The 21504-nt window shown below is 41.2% G+C and overlaps 1 protein-coding gene and 1 non-coding gene across 2 annotated transcripts in view; both read left to right on the plus strand.

Annotated features, from left to right (window-relative positions):
- Positions 1 to 21504, plus strand: part of LOC141277099 (microtubule-associated tumor suppressor candidate 2-like) — a 210330-nt gene that overhangs the window by 64277 nt on the left and 124549 nt on the right. The window lies entirely within an intron of this gene.
- On the plus strand, positions 9729 to 9801 carry TRNAR-UCU (transfer RNA arginine (anticodon UCU)). The gene has a single exon. It is a non-coding gene; the product is annotated as a tRNA-Arg (tRNA).

Consider the following 21504-nt stretch of genomic DNA (forward strand, 5'->3'; position numbering starts at 1 on the left):
GAACTACATAGGTTGCTGGCATAAAATACATTCATGTTTGCTTGTTGAGGAAATTAAAGCATAGAAAACTGAATTACATCTAATATCAAATCTTAGCCATTTTTTTTTCCTGGTCAACAACTTACATGACAAGCAGAATAGAATACCTCCGTGAGACCTGTCTGTCTTCAGGTGCTTACTATGCAGTGTTGTGGAGCAGACAGACAGACAGGTGGAGGTGATTTTGTAATATAGTGTAGTGAGTGCCAGGGTAGGGATAAATAGAGGGTACCCCGGGAGCACGAGGGAGGGGTGTCTCACTATGATGGAATGGGGGGCAGAGAAGCTTCTTGAAGGTGAACCTTGAAGGATACAGAGGAGTTATGCAGGCAGGTAAGGAACAGAGGGCATCCCAGGTAGAAGGTACAGCTTAGAGATACTGCTGGGGAGACACAAATAGCTCAGTTTGACTGGAACCTTTTGAAGAAGGTATAGCTATAGAAGGTACACAGGAGCCCCAGGGCAAGAGCTCTGTGTGCAGAACTAATTTTGGTTTTCCTAGACTTAATGAGAGCTGCAAATACATACTTAATAAGAATAATGTGCTTCATTTATTTTCTTCCCTTTGTACCCTTTTGGTCGAATACGCGTTGTTAATAAGCCAGGGTGGGATAAAGGAACAAGTGGCATTTAGCTGAACATGTAGTTAAGTACAAAATATGTGCAAAACCCTGCTCTAGGTGCTACGGGTGTTAGAAAAACACTCGTAATACTAGTGAAATCTTATCATATGCTTCCTGCCATCTGAAATAGCTTACGATCTAAATGGGGATCTGATTTTTTTCAGTGACATACCCTTTTGGAAATTTGTGTTTGTGTGTGTGTGTGTGTGTGTATGTTTGTATGTGTTTTTACTTATATTTACACATATCAGTCATTTGCTCTCAGACTTTAAAGGGCATCAGAGTCACATGGAGGGTTTTTTAAAATGGTTTTCTGGGATCTACCCTCAGTACTTGTGATGCAGTATATTCGAGGTGGGGTCCAAGAATGTGTGTTTCTAGGTGATGCTAATCCTGCTGGTTGAGGGACCACTGGTATAAATGCAGCAAAATGAAAAAGTTCAGGCGTATGAGAGGCAAAGAGTTAAGGCCTAATTGAGGAGGAAAAGGTGAATCAGAGGTTAATGTACCCGCTTTTATAGGAGGAGAGAGAAGTCAGGTTGTCCTGCGTGATCCAGGAGGGCATGTTGGCTTGAAGAGATGGTGTATAGAAAACAAGTGGAGGAGAAGTTTTGCTTAAAGGGGCGATAAGCTAGTCATCACAGTTGATGTAGAGAATTCCTGGTTACGAAATAAGGAAGACATTAACAGAGGATATTAGATTGGGAAGGAAGGTGAATGAAATGTCTAAAAGGGTCTTTAACCAAGCAAGAATGATTGTATCTTAAATATTAGTCACAGGAAATCACTGTAGGAACCTCAGAAGCAATAAGATCGAGCTTAACAAAATATTCTCCAAATCCTGCGTTGGATAAACAGAGGCCGGGAAACCCCAGAAGCGCTAAGACAAGCAGAAGTCTGCTGTATTTTTCTAGCTGTAAGGTGATGAAGCCTTATGCCCAGCTTTTCTTGTGGAATTACTAGTAGAAGAAGTAAAATTGAAAAAACACAGATGAAACTATGGAGAACTTATAATTTAATAAGGCAGGCAAGACACATCTTCCTCCATCCCTCCCTCCCTCCCTCCCTCCCTTCCTTCCTTCCTTCCTTCCCTATTTCCTTCCTCCCTCCCTCCCTCCCTCCCTTCCTTCCTTCCTTCCTTCCCTCTTTCCTTCCTTCCTCCCTCTCTCCCTCCCTCCCTCCCTTCCTTCCTTCCTTCCTTCCCTCTTTCCTTCCTTCCTCCCTCTCTCCCTCCCTCCCTCCCTTCCTTCCTTCCTTCCTTCCCTCTTTCCTTCCTTCCTCCCTCCCTTTCTTCCTTCCTTTCATTTTTTCTAAATACCATTCTCCACATATTCTCAGTGCTTAATAAATTGTTGATTGAGAAAATAAATAACCTACAGGTTACTTCCAAAAACATTTTCAGCCTCTCTTTTCTTATCCAAAAAATGGGGATTACGTAGCAAGCCTACCTCTGGGCATAACACAGATAAAATAATTGGTATAAAGTGCTTTCATCGTCTAAAAGTCTGAATATAATTATTATTGCTAACGACAGAATAAGAGATCAAGTTCTCGTCGTGTGGATTTAAATTAGTTCAGAGAAAGGAAATTTGTGCAGATTCCCTTCATAGAAAGGAGTTAATGGGGAGCCTCAGGAATTGGCGCCTAGCGTCTGAAGTAATTAGTTGGAGAAAACTAGCTATAGCTCATCGAAGTAGCTGATGGCACAGAATTATGTAGGCTAGTGAAAACCACGGAGAATTCTACAAGATATTCCAGAAGGGTCTAATCAAACAGTATGACCGGAAAATAGGACAGCAGCTCCATTTTAACGAAGACAAACGACTTGCCTAGAAAAGGAAATAGTTTCAGTTTCCTCAGCACGTTGATTAACCAAGAGATATTAGAGGAAACAGCGGCGTGTGGTTGATACAGACACCGGAATGCTAAGGTACCATATTCATTCATTTGTCCGTTCACTGGATTATTCACTCAGCGCACACTTCCTGACTGTCTGTCACGTAAGTGTGCTAAACACCAGGGGGAGTGGGGAACAAAAGTAAACCAAGACACAGTCCAGTCCCATTCTGTAAGCCAGCTCACAGCCCAATGAGGGGGATGGAAAGGTAAACACAGGAGGCTGCGAAACCACCACATGAGTACTTAGGTTAGTGTTTTTTAATTGCTGTGTAACTAATCCCAGAAATGACTTAGAACAACACACCTCTCTCTCAGTTTCCATGGCTTGGGAGTCTGGGCACAAGACTCAGAGTCAGGTCTTGGCTAGCTGCATCCTCATCTGGGGGCTCAGCTGGGGGTGGGGGGAGAATCCGTTTCCACGCTCACTTAGGTTGTTGGCAGGATTTATTTCCTGGGGCTATTTGCTGAGGGTCCCAGCTTTTGGCTCGCTGTTGCCTGGAGGTCACCTTCAGCTTCTAGATGCCACCTGCACTTCCTTGACCCATGGGCTTATCCAGCACGACCACTTACCTCCTCAGATTAGCAAGGAGAATCTCTTCTTCCAGTCAAGGATAGAGATTTACATAACATAACCTAACCTTGAAAGTGATATGTCATCACCTTTGCCATCTTCTGTGGCTTATAAGCCAGTCCCAGGCGCCACCTGCACTCAAAGGTGAAGGGGTTACACAGGGCATAAGCAATAGGAGGTGGAAATTATGGGGGTGAGGTCGCCCTGTGGACCTGTCTGCCAAGTAACACACTACAGGCTTCCTAGCAGAGAGCACATCTGAGACAAATACATTCGAAGAGTCATCAGACACCTATTAACCCGCTTTTCTTGGCACTTGAGTTACATCCATGGCGTGCATGTTCAATTTAAGAAAAAAGTGGAGAATTAAACCTTTGAGAAGTGGTTACTATAATTTAAAACAGATTTACACTCCCATTTCTTGATCCAAATATTTCAGCTCTTTACACAGATATTTTAAAACAAAAATGACCAGACAATTCGTATTATAGACCATCATGTAGCCAACCTTAGCAGCTGTCTTTATTTTAGAATTGCACAGTGTTTGCCATTTCTGAACCAAGAACCATTAAGGTTTGGTAGACATGCCAGGAGAAAAATGTTTACTTGGAAACTTGAGATAAATAAATTATCCAACAAGAAAGGCTAGTTACCTCCTATGCAGATATGGCTAAACGTCCATATGGAGATGAATAGTATTTGGCTTGTCGTGTCGCATTTCTTGGGGTAGCAGACTGGAGTGCCCTGATTGTACACAGGCCTGAGTTCATTGGTCTCCTGTCTGTACTATGGGAAACACAAAAATCTCTGTGTCGCAGGATTGTTTTAAGGGTGAAAGGTCATTTATGCAGAGTGCCTAGCACTGTACAGGATATTTCAAGTATGTAATGCATGTTTGGTGAATGAATGGATGGATGAACAAATAACTTGATGAATTATTATTGTGGGGCAGTTTTCACTCAGGGTGGAAAAACCAACGAGATAGCAAACCAAGGACTAGCAGGTAACAACAGTTGTTGCGAATACTCTGGTTAACTTTAGCAAGGTGGCTCTAAGACCCGTTATATGTTAAAAAAATCCAAATAAAGCCTATATATCATGAGGTCAAAGCTGAATCTATTGCTGAGCTGATTCTAAGCCACATTCATTAACCATCAATGAAGTACATTCAAGAAAGAAGTAATGTGGGCTTCCCTGGTGGCGCGGTGGTTGGGGGTCCGCCTGCCGGTGCAGGGGACACGGGTTCGTGCCCCAATCCAGGGGGATCCCACATGCCGTGGAGCGGCTGGGCCCGTGGGCCATGGCTGCTGAGCCTGCGCTCCGCGGCGGGAGAGGCCGCAGCGGTGAGAGGCCCGCGTACCGCAAAAAAAAGAAAGAAAGAAAGAAAGAAAGAAGTAATGTTCATCTAAGAAGCCTGTGATATCATTTATGTTAAAGTCATAGTTGTCACCTTACAATAGACATCAACTCCTCTCCTTGGAGAACTCCTATAGCTGATAAAATAGAGGCTACCAGCTAGCTGGTGGTGTGTGATTTCTGCAGTCACAGTTATCTGTCAGAGCCACAATCTGAAATCAGACACTTCCTGTCTTCCTGGTCATCTAGTTGTAAAAGGAGAATTTTGTATGCATAATTCTGATATTCACCATGTCTCAGTTGTCACCAATGAATCTTCCTTAAAGAAGAATACATAACTTCTGAGCTGTTAGGATAGGAGTTTCCGAAAAGTATGACCGGGATGCTTTCATTTTTCTTATCTGGGAGCCTTCATGTGTGAAGGGAAAGTACCTTATATACTTCGGAGGCTGATCATTTGTGTGACCTTGGAAGAGTCCCCTAACCCTCTGCATTTCAAGTCTACACACACAGAATGTGAGTTGTACCAGATGAGCTCCATAGTGCCTTGCACTTAAATAGTCCAAAGTTCTTTCTAAGTTGGCTGATTTGGACCAGTCGGCAGTTCCGGTGGGTCTTGCCACTTCAGTGTACTGCAGTAGTGCAGGCCAAACGGAAGCTCAGTTGTCTGGTTAGACAGGGCAGGCTCATTGCCTTGTCATTACCATTCACCTATTAACAGCCTAAAGACAGAGTTTAAAAACTCACATTTCTGAGTTATTTGTAGTGAGGTGGATGGACCTAGGGTGTGTCATACAGAGTGAAGTAAGTCAGAAAGAGAAAAACAAATACCGTATGCTAACACATATATATGGAATCTAAAAAAAAAAAAAAAGTTTCTGAAGAACCTAGAGGCAGGACAGGAATAAAGACACAGACATAGAGAAAGGACTTGAGGACACGGGGAGGGGGAAGGGTAAGCTGGGACGAAGTGAGAGAGTGGCATGGACATATATACACTCCCAAACGTAAAATAGATAGCTAGTGGGAAGCAGCCGCATAGCACAGGGAGATCAGCTCGGTGCTTTGTGACCACCTGGAGGGGTGGGATAGGGAGGGTGGGAGGGAGACACAAGAGGGAGGAGATATAGGAATGTATGTATATGTATAGCTGATTCACTTTGTTATACAGCAGAAACTAACGCACCATTGTAAAGCAATTATACACCAATAAAGATGTTAAAAAATAAAATAAAATAAAATAAAAGCTCACATTTCCAGTTCTGCATGACAGACTCTAACTGCTAAATTTAACTAACTGCCCTCAAACGCACAGTCATTTATTTTCCTCGGAAACAAACGAGCCGGTTCAACTCCTACCCCATCCTGGTTCCATCCTGGCTGCCGGGCACACCGTCTCTCAGCCTCCCTACCTGAGCCCCTTCTCGCCCAACGTTACAACTGCAAATGCTCTGAAAGGGAGTCCGGGGACTCCCGGTGCACAGCGCTTTCCCGCTGCGGGCTTCCATCTCCTGGAGGGGAAGGTGGTGGGCACTATGCTCCCTCCATCCCAGCACTGTCTCCAGCTCTACTGCTGCCCTGATGCCAGGGCCTTGGTCCCATCTTGCCCATTCTCTAGTTTTCCCCTGACTCTTGCTGAGTGAGCATGGTCTCCCCCTGCCCACCCATCCCGCCACTTCTCCCTCCCGCTTACTTCCTCTTCTTCCTCCTCCCCTTCTTCCTTTTTGGTTTTCTTTAACAGCCTTTCACCTGAGTTGGAAAAGGATCAGGTGACGACACTGTGTCTTTTAACATTTTGGAGACTCTGGGTTTTATTTGGTAGGAAGGAAAATAGAAGGTTGTAATGCCAATCTGTACTCTCGGTTGCTCAGTCAAGGAGTTTTAAGAGCAAAAAGAGTATCAGGGTGGCTGGAAGAAGACCCAGCCATGGGCACCTAAAAGAATCGAATCTTCCCCGTTCAAAAGGCATTGAAGGGTGGCAAATAGAGGCACATTCAGATGTTGGAGGTCAGATTATTATTATTGTTTCTTCCAACCCTGGCTTTGCTCTCCCATTGTTCACTGGATCTGGCTAGAAAAATTAGGGAGAAACAATATCACTGAGTTTTATAGACCCTCTTAATAGAAAATAAACTCTTAGTTGTGAGCATTTAAGGTTTATGGAGAACTAAGTTTTCAGCATGGATTTCCATCATGAAGTACATCGTTGTTAAATATCTGAGCTCATTTGTTTGGTTACTCTTGAATTTGCAAATGCTTCCAGTGTTTGAAAACATGAACTAATCCGTACAATCATTTTACATATCTTTCTCATAATATTGCAGAAGTTTATAGTCTTACTGGAAATATAAACGAATCAAAAGGCCATCATCTCATGCATTATTAAACATAGGAAATCCTACCACTGGCTAAATTAATTAACCATTAACCTTCTTACAACACCATGTGTCAGGAATCAATTTCATAAGTGATACACTTCTGCAATGAGAGTGCAAAATGGGATTTCTGCACAGCTAATGCCAGATAAAAAACCAAGTGTTGGGATGTTGCTAGATACTCCTGCAGGAAAAGCAGTGCATGAAAAGAATTCAAATTACCTACCATCCTGCCATATGCTACAGCTGTTGCTTACATAATATATTTAATTGACGTCCAACTTGAAATCACTTAATATGGCTGAGCTGGATTGGATTTTATGTGTTGACTATTACATATAGTGAAATATTCCGCTGTTTTGGTGTTTCTGCTTCTTAATTCATAACCTCATGGCTACCCCTTATATTTTGAATCTATAATTTCTTAAGAAACTGATCATTTCAAAAAGAGAGAAAGTAGCTCTTGGTATAAAGATGTAAGTCACTTTCAAATAGCCCCTTTCATCAGGGTAAGTGGAAAAGAAGATAAGTTTAACTGATGTCAACTCCTGGTGATGGAATGAAATCCCAAGAGTGAGCATTCTGAACACATACGGATGTGTAACAAAAGACCTGGACCTGTTTTTTAAAATTCCGGTTTCATCCCTCTGAATTGTAAGGATGAATTCTCGTGGTTAGGAAGGTTGAGAAACATAAAATATAATACCATCACAAGGGTTTATAAGATTTGAAAGGTTTACCTATATTTGATGAAACTGTACTTTATCTGATAGTACGAAGCATGCGTTTTCAGCCTTGAAGTGATGTGAGGGTGTCTGTAACATCCCAATAGGAAAAAGAAGACTTGAGAGAACTGTGGGGTTGAAGAGGATAAGACTTTCATTAAGAGGAGCTGATAGCATTTGGTCTTTCCATATGTCTATATAATTTGTAGTACCCTTGGCAAAATAGAGACACATAAAATAAGTCCAGTGCATTTGATCTTATCTGAAAACAAAGCAGAGCCATTGTGTCTCCTTTTTCAGCCAGGAATTACGCTTCACTGCCTCGGCACATAAACTGTGCCCTCGCGGGAAGAGCAGGATTGAGTGAAAAGTCTAGGATAGGGTCATAAAGTGGCTGACTCAGGACAGATGTACTCTAAGAACAGATTCCAATATTTGATCTTCAAATTATAAAATCAGTATCAAATTGTGGAAAACGTGTGTGATAGAGGAAAACCCACCAGTAATTCTAGCTGCGTAAGTCGGTTATGTGTGCGTGTGCATATATGGGGTTTTTGTGTACACATATCTCTATGATTGTAATCATAGTGTAATATAACTTGATTCCTGCTATTACCCACTTAATGGTGCATTGTAAGAAGGGCATTATTAAAGATACTTAACAACTGGTACAGCACAGGCGTTGACACAGGAGTCATGGGCAGTAGCTAATCAGAGTGGACACCAGCCATAAACAGCCACTCACCCGGACCCGTGCACACTGGCTAAGTACCGTTCTTATCCGTTGCTGAAGAGTCTTCACGATGCAAACGTTAATGACTGAATTAACCACAGTTACCTAGCCCTTGCCCTACTGTTAATAATTTAGGGGCCTACCATGTTTTAATGTTATAATCATGCAATGAACAAATTATGTTAAAGTATTTATAAGAATTGGATTATAAACGGTTATAAACTTGATTAGTTTGTGGCTGAAAAGAATAAATCCTACATGAATTAGGAGTTCATGGGTGGCAGTATAGGTTCCAACACTGCTTTACCCTATGCTCCTGAATATGTCACTTTAATATATTAATATATCTTGAAATAGCTGTCTATGTGGACGTTTCAGTCTACCAAATGAAAGTGATTCCTGTTATTGAAAAAAGGCTCAGAGTTATACAATACAGGGCACTGAAGTGCTCATTACAAATAAAGAGCTCTAGAAAGGTGTCAGATGATGGGGGGTTGGGGCAGGGGAAGAGCATGGATTTGGAACCTGGGTCTGAATCCTGGCTTTACCTCTTACTGGCTGTGTGACGTTGAGCTGGTCACTAGCTGCTCTGAGCTTCCCTCTCTTCAAATGGACGCAGCACTTCCCCTGCCTACTTTGGGGTTACTCTGATGACACAAGCAGAGAGTCTCATAAACTCCCAAGTTTGGAATGAGAAGGATTATTATTTAGTTGATGCAGAACATCTGTACTGATATCTTCTAAAAATGATTCTGAAGTTCTGTGAACCTAGAAAACTATAGAAGAACAGAAACAAACATCCATCTACTCGGCACGCAGAATGAGAACATCTGAAGTTTTGCCAAATTTCAGATCGCTTTTGAAAGAAATAAATCAGTCCCAATCCACACCCCTCTCCCCTCCCCACCGAGGCACCCTGGAGTCTGATACTGACAAATACACTGCTAAGACTTTCATCCCTGAGCTAACGTGTGCCTGTGAGGAACATCAAGCATTGTCTTTAAATACTAGGTAATGATATCAAAATGCTCTGCATTCTGTGACTTACTCATCGTCCTTGAGATTCACTCACGTTCACACGCACAGCCCTGCATCACTCATTTTCATGACTGCAGTGGAACTCTGCCTTGAACTCCACTGTGTGTGCTCTGTCCCACTGCTCTTGGGCGTTTGGGCTTATTCCTAGTGCAAAGCTATGATAGCCCATACTGTCCTGAGCGTGCCTGCACACGTGTCCTGGTGCACGCGTGTGAATGTCTCTCTAGCTCAGGAGGTGGAATTGTTCGGTCACACACACACCTCCGTATCTCCACCCTTACTAAATTAGAGCAAAATACCCTCAGATACCTTGTTCTAACAATTTGCATCCTCCCTTCATCAGTGTATAAGAGTTCCAGTGTCAGAACTTCCCTGGTGGTCCAGTGGTTAGGACTCCAGTCTTCTAATGCAGGGGACCCGGGTTCGATCCCTGGTCGGGGAACTAAGATCCCACACGCTGCACAGTGTGGCCAAAAAAAAAAAAAGAAGTTCCAGTTTCCCCACATACTCACTCATACTTGGTGTTTTTCCCTTTTTAATTTTAATAGTATCTTGAAGTGAAAAACGGGTCCACAAATAAATATTGGGGTTTTATTTGATTTAGAAAATGATAATATTTTGGTCTTAATATTGAACTATGGTAACCAAACTAAATACCTGCCGTGAAAATATAGCAAGTGGCCACGACCTTGGGTTCTGAGGCTGATGGAGGCCCAGCTGCACTGCCTCTCCCGGCGATGAGTGCCGCAGGCTTCAGACATCTCTTCCGGTCCTGGAGGGACTGACTTTCCAAGATCAGGAGTACATGAAATACTGTGTGTGGCCATGAGTGCCGCAGGCTTCAGACATCTCTTTCGGTCCTGGAGGGACTGACTTTCCCAGATCAGGAGGAATACATGAATACTGTGTGTGGCCGCTAGTCAAAATCACCAGAGTTAGAGGCAGAAATCTGCATTTCCGACGGACCCCCAGGGTGAATCTTCACACCTAGGTTTGCTCTTCAAATGAGGTAGGAAAGATCAGTGGTGGACATAGGTCCATCACCATTAATTCAGAAAGTTTGTTAAAGGGTCTAAGAGACAAGATAAAAACAGAGAAAGAAGTTCCAAGGAAACCTGAAAAGCCAGGTTAAGTGTCTCTGACTTTTAGAAACTGAACTCTGACTCCTGGCGTGAGTGCCTCCGCATGGTGGATTCTAACCCCTCTGCCTTGCTGAGGACAGCACATGCCAGCACCCAGGCACAAGCAAAACCCTTCACTCCCTCACGTGTCTCTGCTCCCGGGAAGCGGGACACTGATCCCTGGGAGGGACCCCCTACAAATGGATCGAAAGGCTACCAATTCTAGAGGACCTGCTGAACAGCAGGCACTGGTGCTTTTCACGTATTTTCTTATTTAATCCTCAGGATGATTCCACAAGGTAAGTTGTTACTTCCTTTTTGCCAGTTAGAAAGCAGGAAATGGCAGAGCCAGGGCTGAGCCTAGGTCGGTCTGGGAAGCTTGAAATCACTGCTGTCTTTCCATACCCTGGCAGCATCAGGACCACAGAGGCAACTAGATCAGGAAAGAAAAGTCTGTAGCAGTTCAGGAGAGCTGTGTTTTGTCAAGCAAGGAAACCACAGAAGAAAAAATACCTCTTTGACTTCTGTCACACTCAGGGAGTCTCAAAGAAGTGAGGGGAGCTTCTGCGTCTTCTTCCTCTGTCTGTCCACTGGTTCACACACACACTGTGCCCACCTCTCGAGAAAGGATGACGCAGGGCAAAGAGAAAAATAAGTCATTCCAGCTGGCTGGCTCCCATATCTGCCCTGGCCTCCTCACCCCCAAACTTCCTCATGTTTTGCCCTGGGTCTTTGCCAGATGATTTTTGAATTCTTTAAATTTCAAGACGCTCAGGAAACTCACTGTCCGAGGGTGGCAGTAATGAGAAGGAACGATGGGTCCAGGTCTGTTCTTCAGTGCATCCGGCCCATCCTCCATGCTGCCACCTCCAGAGGAGACACACTAGCCAGAGGACACAAGAGGAACCAGCAGACCTCAGATAATGTGGAAAGCTCCATTTGATAGAGCAGCAGTTTGCAAATAACCAAAATGACCGATGATACGAGATGTATTAAACAAAATTAATGCACAGAAATCTCTTGCATTCCTATACACTCAACATCAAAAAGAGAAATTAAGGAAACAATCCCATTCACCACTGCAACAAAAAGAATAAAATACCTAGGAATAAACCTACCTAAGGAGGTAAAAGACCTGTACTCAGAAAACTATAAGACACTGATGAAAGAAGTTAAAGATGATACAAACAGATGGAGAGATATACCATGTTCTTGGATTGGAAGAATCAACATTGTGAAAATGACTATACTACCCAAAGCAATCTACAGGTTCAATGCAATCCCTATCAAACTACCACTGGCATTTTTTATAAAACTAGAACAAAAAATCTTAAAATTTGTATGGAGACACCAAAGACCCCGAATAGCCAAAACAGTCTTGAGGGATAAACTCCAAATGGATTAAAGACCTAAATGTAAGACTGGACACTATAAAAGTGTTAGAGGAAAACATAGGAAGAACAGTTTGACATAAGTCACAGCAAGATCTTTATTGACCCACCTCCTAGAGTAATGGAAATAAAAATAAACAAATGGGACTTAACGAAACTTAAAAGCTTTTGCACAGCAAAGGAAACTACAAACAAGACAAAAAGACAACCCTCAAAATGGGAGAAAATATTTGCAAACGAATCAACGGACAAAGGATTAGTCTCCAAAATTTACAAGCAGCTCATGCGGCTCAATATTAAAAAAACAAACAACCCAATCCAAAAATGGGCAGAAACCTAAATAGACATTTCTCCAAAGAAGACATACAGATGGCCAAGAGGCACATGAAAAGCTGCTCAACATCACTAATTATTAGAGAAATGCAAATCGAAACTACAGTGAGGTATCATCTCACACCGGTTAGAATGGCCATCATCAGAAAACCTACAAACAACAAATGCTGGAGAGGGTGTGAGGGGAACCCTCTTACCCTGTTGGTGGGAATGTAAATTGATACAGCCACTATGGCAAACAGTATGGAGGTTCCTTAAAAAACTAAAAATAGAATTACCATACGACCCAGCAATGCCACTACTGGGCATATACCCAGAGAAAACCATAATTCAAAAGACACATGCACCCCAATGTTCATTGCAGCATTATTTACGATAGTCAGGTCATGGAAGCAACCTAAATGCCCATCGACAGATAAATGGATAAAGAAGATGTGGTACATATATACAATGGAATATTACTCAGCCATAAAAAGGAACAAAATTGGGTCATTTGTGGAGGTGTGGATGGATCTAGAGACTGTCATACAGAGTGAAGTAAGTCAGAAAGAGAAAAACAATATCGTATATTAATGTATATATGTGGAATCTAGAAAAATGGTACAGATGAACCGGTTTGCAGGGCAGAAGTTGAGACACACACGTAGAGAACAAACATATGGACATCAAGGGGGGAAAGTGGTTGGGGGGTGGGCTTTGGGGTGGGGTGACTTGGGAGATTGGGATTGACATGTATACAGTGATGGGTATAAAATTGATAACTAATAAGAACCTGCTGTATAAAAAATAAATAAAATTCAAAAATTCAAAAAAAAAAAAAACAACATTGTGTGATGGAATACTGCATAGCTTTAAAAATGATGTTACAGAGCATTACCGTGGAGAAGGTTCGTGATTGTTACTGAAAAGTTCGGGTGATACAATCCTAATTTTGTGTTTTAAAAGTTTATGTATACATGTGTTATATATGTGTGTGTGTAAACTTTAAAATACACATCTATAAATGTAAACTTTTTTACACAAAAACAAGACTGGATGGACATATAGCAAAAATTAGTGAGTAGTTTTATAGTAAGTTTTAGATTTATTTTAATAGTCTGTATATACCTAAGGAGCATGTATGGGTACACACATACATACTCCAAACTTAAATGTAAAACCTAAAACTATAAAACTTTTAGGAAAAAATCTTTAAGACCTAGGACTTAGCAAAGAATTTTTAGATTAGACATCAAAAGCATGGTCCATCAAGGAAAAAGTAGGTAACATGCAAGTTAAAACAACAGTGTGGTCACTTTACACACCTATCAGAATGACTAAAATGAAAAATAGTGACAACACCAAATGCTGATGAATGCAGGAAAAACTAGGCAACTCATACCTTGCTGGAGGGAAGATAAAATGGTACAGCCACTCTGGAAAAGGTTGGCAATTCCATGTACAACTAGCCATTCGATTACCATACAATCCAGCAGTTGTACTCCTGGGCATTTATCCCACAGCAATGAAGTTTTATGTTCACACAAAAAAACTGTACATGAACGTTCATGGCAGCTTTCTGTGTAAAAGCCACGAACTGGAAACAACCCACAAGTCCTTCAGTAAACAATTAAATAACTTTGGTCTGTCCATACTGTGGAATACTGCTCAGCAGCTGAAAAGAACACATTGTTGATACACAATACATATCAACCTGTGAATCTTCCGAGGTGTTGCTGAGTGAGAAAAGCCAAGCCCAAAAGGTTATATATTGTATGATTCCATTTGTATAACCTTCTTGAGAAGACAAAATTATAGAAATGGAGAACAGATTTGTAAACAGTCCAAGGGGTTGTGGCTGGAAGATGAGGAGGTGGGAGGAAGATGGGTGTGGTTATGAGAGGCCAACACGAGGGATGCTGTGGTCTCTCTCTCTCTCTCTCTCTCTCTCTCTCTCTCTCTCTCTCACACACACACACACACACACGAATGAATATAGGTAAAACTAGGGGAATCTGAACAAGATTGTCTCAGTGTCTCACTGAGACAGTGTCTCACTGAACAAGATTGTCTCAGTGATTGTCTCAGTTGTTATATTGTATTAGAATTTCCCAAGACATTATTCTTGGGGGAAACTGGGTGTAGGGTATGCAGGATCTCTCTGTGTTATTTCTTATGAGTGCATGTGAGCCTACAATGATCTCAAAATAAAAAGTTTGATTGAAAACATTATATAATTTTTGTTTCAACTGAGTAATTTTGTCTTTTTTTTTTATTGGAGGATAATTGCTTTACAATGTTGTGTTAGTTTCTGCCACACAGCAAAGTGAATCAGCCGTACACATATACACATCGCCTCCGTCTTGGACCTCCCTCACCGCCCCCCATCCCACCCAACTAGGCCATCACAGAGCACCGAGCTGAGCTCCCTGAGCTGTGTAGCACAGTGCTGTACAGCAGGTTCCCACTAGCTATCTATTTCACACATGGTAGTGTATTTATGTCAAACCTTATCTCCCAATTCATCCCACCCTCCCCTCCCCACCCCATGTCCACACGTCCATTCTCTGCATCTGCCTTTCTATTCCTGCCCTACCAATAGGTTCATCTTTCTAGATTCCACGTGTATGTGTTAATATACAATATTTGTTTTTCTCTTTGACTTACATTTACATAATTACATAACATGTATTATTTGTGTATAACATTGTAGTATATATATTATAGTTTGGTATTTATAAGAAATAGATTAATTACTAATACATCACTGAAGAACTTGACCAATTGGAATACGTATATCGTTGCAAACTAAAATTAATAATTTGCTCCTCTTTTCAGCAAAACGCTATGAAAGGGTTATCGGTACTCATCGTACCCAGTTCTCCCATTCTCTTTCAAACCCGTTTTCATTAAGGTTTCACCTATGCATTTTATCCAAAGGTACTGAACACACAGGGTTAACTGCAGACTCCTTCCCTGTCCCCACCTCTCTTAACCCAGCAGCCTCATTTGTCCTGCTGGATGAAGTCCTCCTTGACAACTTGCTGCATGTGGCTTCCCGGTTCCTTAGAGCGACGTGGCCTGGGATCAGTGGCTAGGCCTCCTCTCTGCCTGCATGCTCTTGGTGATCTCACCTGGTTTATGGTTTTAAATTCCATTTACGTGCCTATGACTCAGTTTTATACTCCAGCTCACTCCTTTCTCTTGAACCGTGGATTCATACACCCAGCCGCACGCCTGACATCTCCACTTGGATACCTACCAGGCATCTTAAAATTTAGCAGGCGGCAAACCAAGCCTCTGACTTCCAGCACTGCCCCCCACCCCCGCCACAACAGAGCCTTCTGCACCCACAGCTTCCCCCTCTCAGCTGTTGCATTTTCGTTCTTCCAGCTGCTCAGGCCCAAACCCCTGACATCTGAGGCGGTCTCTGGCTCCTGTTTCTCTCACACGCCAACATGTAGTCGGTCGGCAAATCCTGGCAACTCTACCTTTGAAGTACACTCAGGATTAAACTACATCTTTCCACTTAGATCACTGCCTCTGCTCTCCAAGCCTCCATTGTCTCTGAATGGGTTTCTCCAGTAGACCTATCCCTAAAGTCACCCGAGCTTCTGCAGTGATCCTTTTAGAACCAGATTAGATGATGTCAATCCTCTGCTCAAAACTGTAGGAGTACCCACCGCGAGACGCAGTCAGCCGATCTACCGTGATGGTCCCGTGTCCCCGGTCAACTCCATAAACTTCTTGGACTCTCCCCACCCTCACTCGTTCCAGCCACACGAGCCTCCTTGCTCTTCCTTGGGTCTGCCAGGCTCACTCCCACTTCTGCCTGGAGGGCTCCTCACCCGGGATCCACATCACCAGTTCTCCCAACTCCAAATCTTCACTCTACTCTCACCTTCCCAGTGAAGCCTACATTGAATCTCCTATTTAACGGTGAAAACCCTCCCCCCATTTAGCATGCCCAGTCCCTTACTTTCCAAGACACTTAACCGCCTCTTAACCTCCTGCATTAGTTTCCTAGGACTGCTGTAACAAGGTCCCACAAACTGAACAACAGAAATCTACTCTCTCACAGTTTTGGCGACCGGAAGTCTAAAATCAAGGTGTCAGCAGGGCCGTGCACACTCTGCAGGCTCTTGGGAAGAATCCTTCCTTGACTTTCCTACACTTCTAGCATCCGGTGCTTGCCAGAAATCCTTGGATTCTTTGCCTCTGGCAGTATACCTCCAATCTCCGCCTCTGTCTCCATGTGGCCGTCTTTCCTCTGTGTGTCTCTCTGTGTACAGATTCCCTCTTCTTCTTAGGACACTATTGATATTGGATTCAGCGCCCACACGAATCCAGTGTGACCTCAGCTTAACTGGATTACATCTGCCACGACCCAAATAAGGTCACCTTCCCAGGTTCCTGGTGGACATACATTTTGGGAGGACACTATTCAAACAGTACCCATACCATATGATTATACAGTTGATATGTTTTGTTATTGGGTGGCTGCCTGTTGTAGAATGTAACTTTCTTAGAGGCAGAGACTTGTCTGTTTGGTCCTGAATGTATCCCAAGTTCCTAGAATATTTCATAGCAAAGAGTAGAATCTCAGTAAATTAAACAGTACCCTTACATATCACGGAATGAACTTCAGGGGTTTACTGACACACTTCTGTGGTATTCTACACGTGAGCAATGTCATTCAACCCCCTAGACAAATGTTTATTCAACAAATAGACTACCAAGTGATTGAGTTAAAACAGAGACCTTAGTTGGCCCTTTAAAATGTTATGTTTTCTAAATCATATAATTCTGGCTCTTTTTATTTTTTTAATTATTTATTTATTTATTTTTAAAAATTTTAACTTTTTATTTTATATTGGAGTAGAATTGATTAACAATGTTGTGTTAGTTTCAGGTGTACAGCAAAGTGATTCAGTTATACATATACATGTATCTATTGTTTTTCAAATTCTTTTCCCATTTAGGTTGTTACAAAGTATTGAGCAGAATTGTTCCCTGTGCTATAAGTAGGTCCATGTTGGATATCCATTTTATTTTATTTTTAAAAATTTATTTATTATTTATTTTTTTTGGTGAGGTGATAGCTCATTGTGGTTTTTTTTTTTTTAACATCTTTATTGGAGTATAAATGCTTTACAATGGTGTGTTAGTTTCTGCTTTACAACAAAACGAATCAGTTATATATATACATATGTTCCCATATCTCTTCCCTCTTGCGTCTCCCTCCCTCCCACCTTCCCTATCCCACCCCTCCAGGCGGTAACAAAGCACCAAGCTGATCTCCCTGTGCTACGCGGCTGCTTCTACCTTACGTTTGGTAGCTACCTACCTTACGTTTGGTAGCTACCTACCTTACGTTTGGTAGTGTGTATATGTCCATGACTCTCTCTTGCTTTGTCACAGCTTACCCTTCCCCCCTCCCCATATCCTCAAGTCCATTCTTTAGTAGGTCTGTGTCTTTTTTCCTGTCTTACCCCTAGGTTCTTCATGACATTTTTTTTTCTTAAATTCCATATATATGTGTTAGCATACGGTATTTGTGTCTCTCTTTCTGACTTACTTCACTCTGTATGACAGACTCTAGGGCCATCCACCTCATTACAAATAGCTCAATTTCGTTTCTTTTTATGGCTGAGTAATATTCCATCGTATATATGTGCCACATCTTCTTTATCCATTCATCCGATGATGGACACTTAGGTTGTTTCCATCTCCGGGCTATTGTAAATAGAGCTGCAATAAACATTTTGGTACATGACTCTTTTTGAATTATGGTTTTCTCAGGGTATATGCCCAGTAGTGGGATTGCTGGGTCATATGGTAATTCTATTTTTAGTTTTTGAAGGAACCTCCATACTGTTCTCCACAGTGGCTGATTCAATTTACATTCCCACCAACAGTGCAAGAGTGTTCCCTTTTCTCCACACCCTCTCCAGCATTTATTGTTTCTAGATTTTTTGATGATGGCCATTCTGACTGGTGTGAGATGATATCTCATTGTAGTTTTGATTTGCATTTCTCTAATGATTAATGATGTTGAGCATTCTTTCATGTGTTTGTTGCCAGTCTGTATATCTTCTTTGGAGAAATGTCTATTTAGGTCTTCTGCCCATTTTTGGATTGGGTTGTTTGTTTTTTTGTTATTAAGCTGCATGAGCTGCTTATAAATTTTGGAGATTAATCCTTTGTCCGTTGCTTCATTTGCAAATATTTTCTCCCATTCTGAGGGTTGTCTTTTGGTCTCGTTTATGGTTTCCTTTGCTGTGCAAAACCTTTGAAGTTTCATTAGTTCCCATTTGTTTATTTTTGTTTTTATTTCCATTTCTCTAGGAGGTGGGTCAAAAAGGATCTTGCTGTGATTTATGTAATAGAGTGTCCTGCCTATGTTTTCCTCTAAGAGTTTGATAGTTTCTGGCCTTACATTTAGGTCTTTAATCCATTTTGAGCTTATTTTTGTGTATGGTGTTAGGGAGTGATCTAATCTCATACTTTTACATGTACCTGTCCAGTTTTCCCAGCACCATTTATTGAAGAGGCTGTCCTTTCTCCACTGTACATTCCTGCCTCCTTTATCAAAGATAAGGTGACCATGTGTGCGTGGGTTTATCTCTGGGATTTCTATCCTGTTCTATTGATCTATCTTTCTGTTTTTGTGCCAGTACCATACTGTCTTGATTACTGTAGCTTTGTAGTATAGTCTGAAGTCAGGGAGCCTGATTCCCCTAGATCCGTTTTTCGTTCTCAAGATTGCTTTGGCTATTCGGGGTCTTTTGTGTTTCCATACAAATTGTGAAATTTTTTGTTCTAGTTCTGTGAAAAATACCAGTGGTAGTTTGATAGGGATTGCATTGAATCTGTAGATTACTTTGGGTAGTAGAGTCATTTTCACAATGTTGATTCTTCCAATCCAAGAACATGGTATATCTCTCCATCTGTTTGTATCATCTTTAATTTCTTTCATCAGTGTCTTATAATTTTCTGCATACAGGTCTTTTGTCTCCTTAGGTAGGTTTATTCCTAGATATTTCATTCTTTTTGTTGCAGTCGTAAATGGGAGTGTTTTCTTGATTTCACTTTCAGATTTTTCATCATTAGTGTATAGGAATGCCAGAGTTTTCTGTGCATTAATTTTGTATCCTGCTACTTTACCAAATTCATTGATTAGCTCTAGCAGTTTTCTGGTAGCATCTTTAGGATTTTCTATGTATAGTATCATGTCCTCTGCAAACAGTGACAGCTTTTACTTCTTTTCCAATTTGGATTCCTTTTATTTCCTTTTCTTCTCTGATTGCTGAGGCTAAAACTTCCATAACTATGTTGAATAAGAGTGGTGAGAGTGGGCAACCTTGTCTTGTTCCTGATCTTAGTGGAAATGCTTTCAGTTTTTCACCATTGAGGACGATGTTGGCTGTGGGTTTGTCATATATGGCCTTTATTATGTTGAGGAAAGTTCCCTCTATGCTTACTTTCTGCAGGGTTTTTATCATAAATGGGTGTTGAATTTTGTTGAAAGCTTTCTCTGCATCTATTGAGATGATCATATGGTTTTTCTCCTTCAATTTGTTACTATGGTGTATCACGTTGATTGATTTGCGTATATTGAAGAATCCTTGCATTCCTGGAATAAACCCCAGTTGATCATGGTGTATGATCCATTTAATGTGCTGTTGGATTCTGTTTGCTAGTATTTTGTTGAGGATTTTTGCATCTATGTTCATCAGTGATATTGGCCTTTAGTTTTCTTTCTTTGTGACATCTTTGTCTGGTTTTGGTATCAGGGTGATGGTGGCCTCGTAGAATGAGCTTGGGAGTGTTCCTTCCTCTGCTATATTTTGGAAGAGTTTGAGAAGGATAGGTGTTAGCTCTTCTGTAGATGTTTGATGGAATTCGCCTGTGAAGCCATCTGGTCCTGGGCTTTTTTTTGTTGGAAGATTTGTAATCACAGTTTCAATTTCAGTGCTTGTGATTGGTCTGTTCATATTTTCTATTTCTTCCTGATTCAGTCTTGGCAGGTTGTGCATTTCCAAGAATTTGTCCATTTCTGCCAGGTTGTCCATTTTATTGGCATAGAGTTGCTTGTAGTAATCTCTCATGATCTTTTTTATTTCTGCAGTGTCAGTTGTTACTTCTCCTTTTTCATTTCTAATTCTATTGATTTGAGTCTCCTCCCTTTTTTCTTGATGAGTCTGGCTAATGGTTTATCAATTTTGTTTATCTTCTCAAAGAACCATTTTTTAGTTTTATTGATCTTGGCTAACGTTTCCTTCATTTCTTTTTCATTTATTTCTGATCTGAGTTTTATGATTTCTTTCCTTCTGCTAACTTTGGGGTTTTTTTGTTCTTCTTTCTCTAATTGCTTTAGGTGCAAGGTTAGGTTGTTTATTCGAGATGTTTCCTGTTTCTTAAGGTAGGATTGTATTGCTATAAACTTCCCTCTTAGAACTGCTTTTGCTGCATCCCATAGATTTTGGGTCATCGTGTCTCCATTGTCATTTGTTTCTAGGTATTTTTTAATTTCCTCTTTGATTTCTTCAGTGATCATTTCGTTATTAAGTAGTGTATTGTTTAGCCTCCACGTGTTTGTGTTTTTTACAGATCTTTTCCTGTAATTGATATCTAGTCTCATAGCGTTGTGGTCAGAAAATATACTTGATACAATTTCAATTTTCTTAAATTTACCAAGGCTTGATTTGTGACCCAAGATATGATCTATCCTGGAGAATGTTCCATGAGCAGTTGAGAAAAATATGTATGCTGTTGTTTTTGGATGGAATGTCCTATAAATATCAATTAAGTCCATCTTGTTTAATATGTCATTTAAAGCTTGTGTTTCCTTATTTATTTTCATTTTGGATGATCTGTCCATTGGTGAAAGTGGGGTGTTAAAGTCCCCTACTATGAATGTGTTACTGTCGATTTCCCCTTTTATGGCTGTTAGTATTTGCCTTATGTATTGAGGTGCTCCTGTGTTGGGTGTATAAATATTTACAATTGTTATATCTTCTTCTTGGATCGATCCCTTGATCATTATGTAGTGTCCTTCTTTGACTCTTCTAATAGTCTTTATTTTAAATTCTATTTTGTCTGATATGAGAATTGCTACTCCAGCTTTCTTTTGGTTTCCATTTGCATGAAATATCTTTTTCCATCCCCTTACTTTCAGTCTGTATGTGTCTCTAGGTCTGAAGTGGGTCTCTTGTAGACAGCAAATATGTGGGTCTTGTTTTTGTATCCATTCAGCCAATCTGTGTCTTTTGGTGGGAGCATTTAGTCCATTTACATTTAAGGTAATTATCGATATGT

Source organism: Tursiops truncatus, chromosome 18, assembly GCF_011762595.2.
Source record: "Tursiops truncatus isolate mTurTru1 chromosome 18, mTurTru1.mat.Y, whole genome shotgun sequence".
NCBI classification, from domain to species: Eukaryota; Metazoa; Chordata; class Mammalia; order Artiodactyla; family Delphinidae; genus Tursiops; species Tursiops truncatus.